The sequence below is a fragment of the Pholcus phalangioides genome, unplaced genomic scaffold, assembly GCF_987345545.1.
Source record: "Pholcus phalangioides strain wild (caught in Gottingen) unplaced genomic scaffold, Ppha-v1.0 ptg000009l_1, whole genome shotgun sequence".
NCBI lineage: Eukaryota > Metazoa > Arthropoda > Arachnida > Araneae > Pholcidae > Pholcus > Pholcus phalangioides.
Genome location: NW_028301602.1, coordinates 24,745,744 through 24,754,669, shown reverse-complemented (window position 1 = coordinate 24,754,669; position 8,926 = coordinate 24,745,744). Strand labels below are relative to the sequence as shown.

The window sequence follows — 8,926 nt, the reverse complement described above, 5'->3', positions numbered from 1 at the left end:
TAGCAAGCATTACACAGAAACAAACCTCACTCAGGTTCTCTATACATACGCTTAAATTCCAACATGCACCAATTCGTTAGATGTTCCATAGAGGAATGTAGACTAGTACAGTAAAACCTCTCTTTTGCGGACACCGATAGGATAAAAAAATTCGCGCATAAAAGAGGGGTGACCGTTAATCAGGGATTTGAAATGCATACTTTTATTATACAAGGGGAAATTTTTATTTCGCAAAGAGAGTAAGAAAAGACGGGTGATCGCTCTGAGGCTGAGGGGCATAGGCGGATGAGGGGGGATAGACTTGGAAGTAGGGGGGGGCACAGTCATTATTGGTAGGGCTACACGATGATGATGATGCCACTTCATATACACGCATATACATTAGATCTGTTGACTCCACACCTTTTTCGATGGGGCCCCCCCGTATCTCCGCCCATGTTGATGAGTGTCCATTAAGAAGGGTTTTACTGTATCAATAGTAGTAAAAAAACTGGAAAATTCCTCTTGTTGCATGTGATTGTCCTTAAATGACCGAAATATATTTAAATATATTTAAATATATTTAAATCATATTCCAAAATTTTATTTCATCGCCCCCTTCATCAGAAAATTTTTCCTTCTCATCCCCCCCCCCCAACTCAAGTGAACCCATAGGATCCTATGTTAAATCCGTAGCTTCTATCGCCCCCCCCCCCCCGTACCATTCCAACGACCACCAGGGGGCGATATTGCCCACTTTGGGAAACACTGTATTACATTAAACATAAATTTATGTAATCAACGAATTTATCTCTGAAGTAGCCTCGTAAGGGGCCCACGAGGGAGATAAGAATCCATGGGAAAGCAATAATATGTGTTTTAATGGGATTGGGCATCATGATTGATCGAAGCTGTCAACGTTCTCATATACCAGAGGTCTTCAACCTTTTCCCAGTCACGAACACTACCCGTACCCATCATCAAAAGAAGAGCACCCTTAGGGAAAGTTTAACATATGAATGCACGATGATTTCAATCCTTGAATGCAATTCCTCCACGGTGTTTAATTGCTACGGGATTAAATACCGGCACTTGTTGATCAAGTGCTCGCGAGCACGAAATCAGACACGAGCACTCTGGGCACTTCAGAGAGCACCGTGGTACTCGCGGGGCAACGGGTTGAAAATGCTTGTCATACATGAAGCGTCGTTATCTAACTATCGTCGATTTCGTGCCTCGCATGCTGAAGTCATGTTTTTGCTTCATCACAGTTGTCGCAGGCCGTACAAAACAAATGCCAAATATTTTAAAAACGCTCGTTCCAAGGTTTTTTCTTTCCACGTGAAACCGGTTGCAAACAGGCCCAAAAAAGTAGTTGGTTCGGATAGTTCTCATATTGGGGTAAAAACGAAGATGTACGCACTCTTTTGTGGATTACTTACTTTCATATAGATTCCGTCATGATCTGCGCTAACGTTGTGAAAGGGTTGGCCGTCCTCATCGCAGGGCTAACTTTGCTGTTTAGTTTTGATTTAATTTCTTGCGAACAGCAGAGTGTCTTGTTGAAGGAGAAAATTTTGTCCGCTGTTTATTCACGTTCGGAACATGAAAAGCATTTGCCTATTGGTGGAGGGCATTTATTTGGGCATGATGTTTCCAGGGTGAAACGAGCCCCCGCACCTCAACGTGGTACATTTTCAACTCAGGGCGTCAAATACCCTTTAAGCTGCTTCGTGAAACACTGTAGCTGCAACAGGCCGAGAGAGAGAAAGTGCTGTAATAACTACTTTTACGACAGGAGAAACAGGAGCTGTCGCAGGTCCAGAGGGTAAAGTTTTAATTTAGTTTTTTCCAGTGCATTAATTAAGTGAGGAATGCGTGGTGTAATTGCATTAAGACATGGTATTTTTTTTTTTTCGGCCCGAAACATACTGAGAAATTGAATTTTCTGGATGTTTATGCCGAAACTAATATTTGGAAAGAAAAGTGATTTTGTCTCCTCCGGAGAATCGAATCCGGATCCCCTTTCTTACCGGGCAAGTGTGCTAATTGTTGTAGTTAAGTTAATCGTTGCTGTAACTAAGGGAGGCTGCTATGTCTCCAATCAGCGATTCACGCTACTAATGCGTGTTATAAGGAATTGAAAAGCATGTCTCTGGTATATTGGTTAACACACTTGCCCGGTATGCAAGGGGTCGGGTTCGATTCCCGGAGACAAATCACTTTTCTTTCCAAATATTAGTTTCGGCGTAACATCCAGAAAATTCAATTTCTCAGCGTTAAGTAATTATTTCACCTATGAAGTAATTATACTACTTATGAGAAGTAATTATTTCACCTATGAAGTAAGTATACTACTTATGAGAAGTAATTATTTCACCTATGAAGTAATTATACTACTTATGAGAAGTAATTATACTACTTATGAGAAGTAATTATTTCACCTATGAAGTAATTATACTACTTATGAGAAGTAATTATTTCACCTATGAAGTAATTATACTACTTATGAGAAGTAATTATTTCACCTATGAAGTAAGTATACTACTTATGAGAAGTAATTATTTCACCTATGAAGTAATTATACTACTTATGAGAAGTGATTATACTACTTATGAGAAGTAATTATACTACTTATGAGAAGTAATTATTTCACCTATGAAGTAATTATACTACTTATGAGAAGTAATTATTTCACCTATGAAGTAATTATACTACTTATGATAAGTAATTATTACTAATAAGAAGTAATTATTTCACCTATGAAGTATTAATTACTTATGAAGTTATTACCAGCGGCTTAGTTCGCATGAATTTGGTAATCTCAAAAGAAAAGCTGAGCCGCGGTTTCGGCTCAGCGATGTTGCTTCATATGACCTTCGAACCCACTCGTATATTTGAATCCTCCTATTGATCAAACGCAATATTTATAACTTCAGAGGTTCCGGTTCGTTGTGATTTCTCTATGTAACCTTTGAACCCCCATTATGACCTTTCTATCATCCCAGAACGTTTTTTTTCCTGCGGTTTTCGAACTTCACCTTCCGAAGGCGCGAATGCGAACCGGTCTCTCATTTGAAAAAAGTGGGGGTGTGGTGTAGCAGTAGTAGGTAGGGCCTCCAAAAAATGGCTCGGGGATCCATGATGTTCTTAAGTCAGCCACCTCGTTGGGCAATTTGCCTGTTGTGGCGTTGTATTTGTATTTGTATAATAGGTAAATGTCATGATTTTAAAACGATTTTGCTCTTATCTATTTGTTACATCGACGAAAAAAAAAAAGTTGGAATTGATTTGTATCCAACGCACGCATGTGTGCAAAAATCAAATTGCAATAAGTACTTTCTGTTGAAAATCGGAACTCAGCTTTTTACTTACAAGATAATGTTATTCATTTTATCAAAATACAAGACAGTAGATGCAAAATATTTTAGAGCTAAGAGCCAGGTTGCGAACCCCGAAAAAATAGTTATCTTTATGTACTGTATATGCTGGAACACATGAAAAGAAAAGAAATTAGCATACATATCTTACGAAATTAAAGTGATAAATTCGGTTATTATATGCATAATCACTGACCATTTTGGTAAGTTTGATAATTTTCTCTAAATTCATCACTTTTACCGGCGATTATGCGTAATGCTCAAACAGTTTCAGTAAACACGGTAAATCTCGTACGAAATTTATCGTATTTGCCGGTTATTATTCAAACCGACATTTGTTACATATGTTACATAAATGGGATAAATCAGTTGTTATACACAATAACCGTTTGTTATGCATACTTACCAATCATCTAAGTAAATATGATAAATTTATCATTTTTACCGGTGAATATGTATAATACCTAAGCGTCATTGGGAAGTTTGATAATTACTGAAAACATTATTACTTTTAGCGGTGGTTATGCGTAATAACCAAGTGTCGTTGGTAAATTTGATAAATACTTGAAATTTGTCGCCTTTATCCGTGCTTATGCATAATATCCAAGTGTAATTGGTGAATTTGATAAATATGGGTGAAAAAATCCAAGTGAGCCTACCGTGTGTGATGAATAAAATCGGATCCCAATATAATGGTAACAATTTTGCGAGCGTACGCCGATATAATAATGCAATACATGTATGAATTATCATATATAGTATATCATATAGTACGACTTATCATGTTTACCAACGACGTGACACTTGTGTACTATGCATAATCACCAGTAAAAGTGATATATTTAGGGAAATTTATCAAACTTACCAAACTGTTTGGTAAGTATGAATGATAATCGCATTTATCACATTTACCGTAATATTTATAACAAATCGGTGTCATTGCAGTAAGAAGATTTATTATTTAGATGGCCATGCTTGTGAGTCAGAGTCTGCCGAAAACATAATAAACTCAGTATTTTTTTTTCAAATATTTGCAATAATGTTTTTTCACCATATAATGGCATGCAAGACACCGCTCTGATTCGCTTTATATAACTCCTCAAACATTTTTTTGTTTGCTATCTCCAATGTTTGTCAATTAAAGAGTTAAATACAAAAGCTTCTCTCTGGTTGCTATTATTTCTATCTACACTCATATGAAGTTCATAAAAGGCTATCTTAACAACATTTTGGGCCTCCATGCAGAGGGCTCTGTCCTGGAAGCCTCAAACTCAACAGAAGTGTTGCTAAGAAGAAGGAGAAAATAAATACTCTGAATGCTGGATGGATGTGTTTCTAATTGATTTTTTTTAATTATTTCTACAAATATATTACACAGTTGGTCCGAATTTAGCCACCATTTGTAAACTACGATTTTCAAAACTTTTGTAATTAAATTTGTTATGAAATACACTGAGTATTTTAACCTGCAGGCTGCTGGAATGGTCAGAGAAATGTTTCTCGCAAAAACGGCAGTGTAAAAATATATACCATTTTTTAGTTGTCTTTTATTTATTTATTTAAAATACAAACTACAGGCAAAATCCCAGTTACAGTTTGCATATATGAATACAAGATAAAGATAAAAACATAATTTACAAGATAAAAATATATGTATATACAAAAAGATAGATACACTCAAACTTATACGTTACAAATATAGTGAAACCTATCTATGATGGATATTGTATGATGACGGATACTGTATACCTGTATCGGAAACCTGTCTAAAATGAAATATTATTTCAGTCTTTCTTCCGTTTTGCGGTATGATTGAACGGAAAAAAAAATTGCGATACAAACAAAGAATGTGGGTTCGAATCCACAATCGCCGAAAAAATAGAGATCGGTAGCAGGCACAAGCACTCTCTCCCACTATTTAACAATGTACACGCATCCTACATAGTATAAGTAAATCTGTTAGTAAATACAGAAATAATAATAATAAACTAGAATATTTATATGCGTACGCTATTTTAAGAACTTCATCTTAAAAAGGAAGCTTTTTTAATTTTTTTTCTGTAATTTAACCGTTTTTCCATGTAAAGTAGCTATTTTCTCAAAATGGTTGGTGAAGTACGGCTAAAAGCACGGAGGGCCACATTTAGCCCGCGAGCCATGGGTGTTGATGAACCCCATATTAACGCATAAAAATCTTAAAAAGGAGATACATATGGCTTGACCTCAAAATAAACCATGAAGCCCATATTTGGTCATTTATAGAGAGGAAAATGTCCACTCGCAAAAGAACCGTTTTCTCCTTGAAAATGAAACTAGATAGCAATGCACTTTCATTTTCAAGTAGAAAACAGTTCATTTTAGAGTTCTCTCCCCGAGGCTATCGTAATGACTTCGAAGTTCATCAGTGAAGATATCTGTCCTCTACCATTCTGTCATATTGTATCACACGTACGCAATCGTGAGTTAACAAACCTTGACTTGACTAGTTCGAGAAACACTACTTTCGTTTTGAGGAAACAGGTTTCTATGTCTTCATTATATAACTAGTGATATAACCGATAACACTAATGTTCATTCCCATCTGGTTAGGAGAAACACAACAAAGGATCGAAAATATGATCTGTTTTAAAATTTCAGCCGTCATCACTGCTCTTATAGTTACCGTTTTGTTGTTGATGTGCTCAACGGAACTTGCTTGTTGCTCATCAGTGGATAAAATTTCGCATTTAAAGGATTTCGTGACTGGGCAAGGGACAGTTCTTGATCGCGATGATGGCAGCGTAGGATCCAAAATCGTTGAAATTCATAGACAGAAGCGTTCACGTCAGTGTCCTCCAGGATATATATTTCACCCAATAGCGAGACAGTGCCGAAAATATTCCGGGTAAATTCAATTATCTGATATTCATTTCTCCGTTTTGTTCAATTTAGTCGGGTTGAAAAATAGCAGTGGAAGCGAATTTATTGTTTATTTTTTATCTTCAGTTTGGTATGATGCGATCACTACGCAAACTAACATTATAATCAGTTGCGTAAAAGAGTGAGTTGAAAGAAGAGTGTGAGAAAAGAATAAAAATTATTACAGAATTGAATCTAAAATATGAAAAAATATTCAGAAAAAAATAAATTTAATTATATTAGTTTCGTTTATTTAAATTGAAAATTACAGGAATATAAAAAATCAAATTTTTATGCAGTCTCAGATAGAAAAAAATACCAATTTATAAAGTTTTGCTCTTTTCTCTACTATATCTAAATAAATTTATACAGTAATTTTTATGGGTCCCCAAATAGAAAGAAAATGCCAATTTATAAAATTCTAGCTGTCCTGTATAGAAAAAAATGTATCCCGTAAATTTTTCTGCAGCCCAAAACAGGAAAAAAAAAGCCAATTAATAAAAGTCAAGCCAATATCTATTATTCCGAGAGATGTGATTCCCATAAACTATTGAAACTATTCATTCTTAGATAAGACAATCATGAATATTTTTTATTGGCATTGTATATTTCATCATGTATATATAGTTTTTAGTTTTCATAATTGCATTTTTAATCAGGTTGCATTAATTTAGAAATATATGACATCCATATTTGTTATCGACATTTTGCCTGTTGCGGCTTTGTATTCGTATTTTTAACATTTGAATGAAAATTTCTCGAGATATTGTAGAGTTAGAAATTCTCAATTTTTGAAACATTGACAAAACAACTTCAAAATACGGAACGGAAATGTCTTTCAAAACCGGCGGAATAAACAACTTTAACTATTGATAATCTCAATAAATTCTCTTTAAAATATTACGGAATAAATTTATTTCAGTGTAGTTGATATAGAGGCGCAAAACTTACATTGTTTTTTTCATCAGGGGCTGTATAAATTATTAATTACTGAATTATTGCAGGAAGCTGTCATAGCGCGATTACCGTACTTTTGCTGATGTACAATTAAATTTTAATTCAGTTTCATTTTACCAACCATCGAATTTTTAATCTTCCCGAACACTCTTCTTAAAACACCTTTATCAGTTTTTGATATAATTTAAATATATGATTAAGATATTTAATTTTTTGAGATGTTGATTTTTTTAAGGACGGAAAAAACTCATCTCTGCCTCTACCGGGAGTCGAACCGTTGAAAGTTTTTCCTTCCTTAAAAAAATCAACATCTCAGAAAATAAATATCTTCACAACATCCAGTTTTCTGTTTATCTTGCATATAATTTTTACATTTCTATGCTTTAGCGCAGTATTTTTTTAGCCATACAGTGGAACTAGTTTCAGCCAATAAGTTGTCCCTCCCCCTCCCCTCACACGCACACGCATGTTTTGTATAAAAATGTAGTTTTCTTGAAATTTGGGTTTTAACAAACATGACAATATTTCGTAGGTATATTTAGGACCGGTTATTTGAAATTAATTCTATAGGGATAAAAGAATAAAAAGAATAGACCTTTAATTGTCTGAAAAGTTTGACTGTTGGGGGCGCTCATCTATTTTGCAAAAAATAAGTAAAATATATGAAAATAATTGAAGGATGAGATATTCCGTCAATGCCAGTGAGAGGGTTTTTTTTTTTAAATCCTTTTACAAGCCTTTCATTTTAGCAATGGCAAGCGCAGATATTGTAATAGCTGATTTCTCAATGGAAGTTTCCTTACCCCCACTCTATTTCACAAAGTTGTTGCCCTGTCTCGCTGAGATATTCGAATTAAAATATCGAGAAAAGTTGCGAACGGACAGCATAAATGAGGAGAAAAGAGCGTTGTCTGTTAGTTTTTACTGTTAGATTTTTGGATTAAAAATATCTCACACAGTGAATTTTGCACTTGGAAACATGGAGTCTTTTAGTTGGCCTCAGGAGATACAGGGCAATATGTTTCTCATTGGAAGTTAGAAGACAAGGGGACAGTATAAAAATTTAAATTTTGTTATTTTGTGTCACACTATATATTCACTACAAAAATTGGCACAGGATAATTTTTAAACGCCTTTTCAGCTGTTTTTAAATTGAAATCCTACTTCTACGGCGGACGATTGATGAGATAAAGGCCGCATTAGCACTTACACCACACCCTGCACACCGTTTGCGTTGCATCTTATGTGTTATGTGAATTTTTTTTGTTTTACGGTCCCCTCCGTGAAAAAAAATTGAACTTTTTTTTAAATTTATCATAACAAACTCTAGTTCATGATAAGTATTTTATTGTAAACTATACCTTTTTACATCACTTTGTTTTTTTTATTCCTTTTTAAAATTTGTACAGTACTTCTCGTTCATTTTGTTATATAGCTGGTATTTTGCACTTACCAATATCAGTGAAGAACTTTTGATTAGCTCCGTTTAAAGTGGCTCCATTTTTTTTCTTGCAGATAATCCGAAAAGTTTCATGGATAACAGCTACGTTTTGCGTCGAATGCCGCCTGAGGTGAAAAACGCGTTGTAACAATGTGATGGTTTATGGATGCTGGTAAACTTATCCCTTCGGACAATATCACTGCCTGAAGACAACCGAAGACTTCAAAACACTGTTCTGGAAAATGAAATAAATTTTTATTTTTACGAGAGA

The 8,926-nt window shown here is 34.8% G+C and overlaps 1 long non-coding RNA gene across 1 annotated transcript; it reads left to right on the top strand.

Annotated features, from left to right (window-relative positions):
• Positions 1 to 1,173: 1,173 nt before the first annotated feature.
• LOC149082590 (uncharacterized) lies at positions 1,174 to 8,926 on the top strand. Its single transcript, XR_016193185.1, has 2 exons — positions 1,174 to 1,807; positions 8,730 to 8,926. It is a non-coding gene; the product is annotated as an uncharacterized LOC149082590 (long non-coding RNA).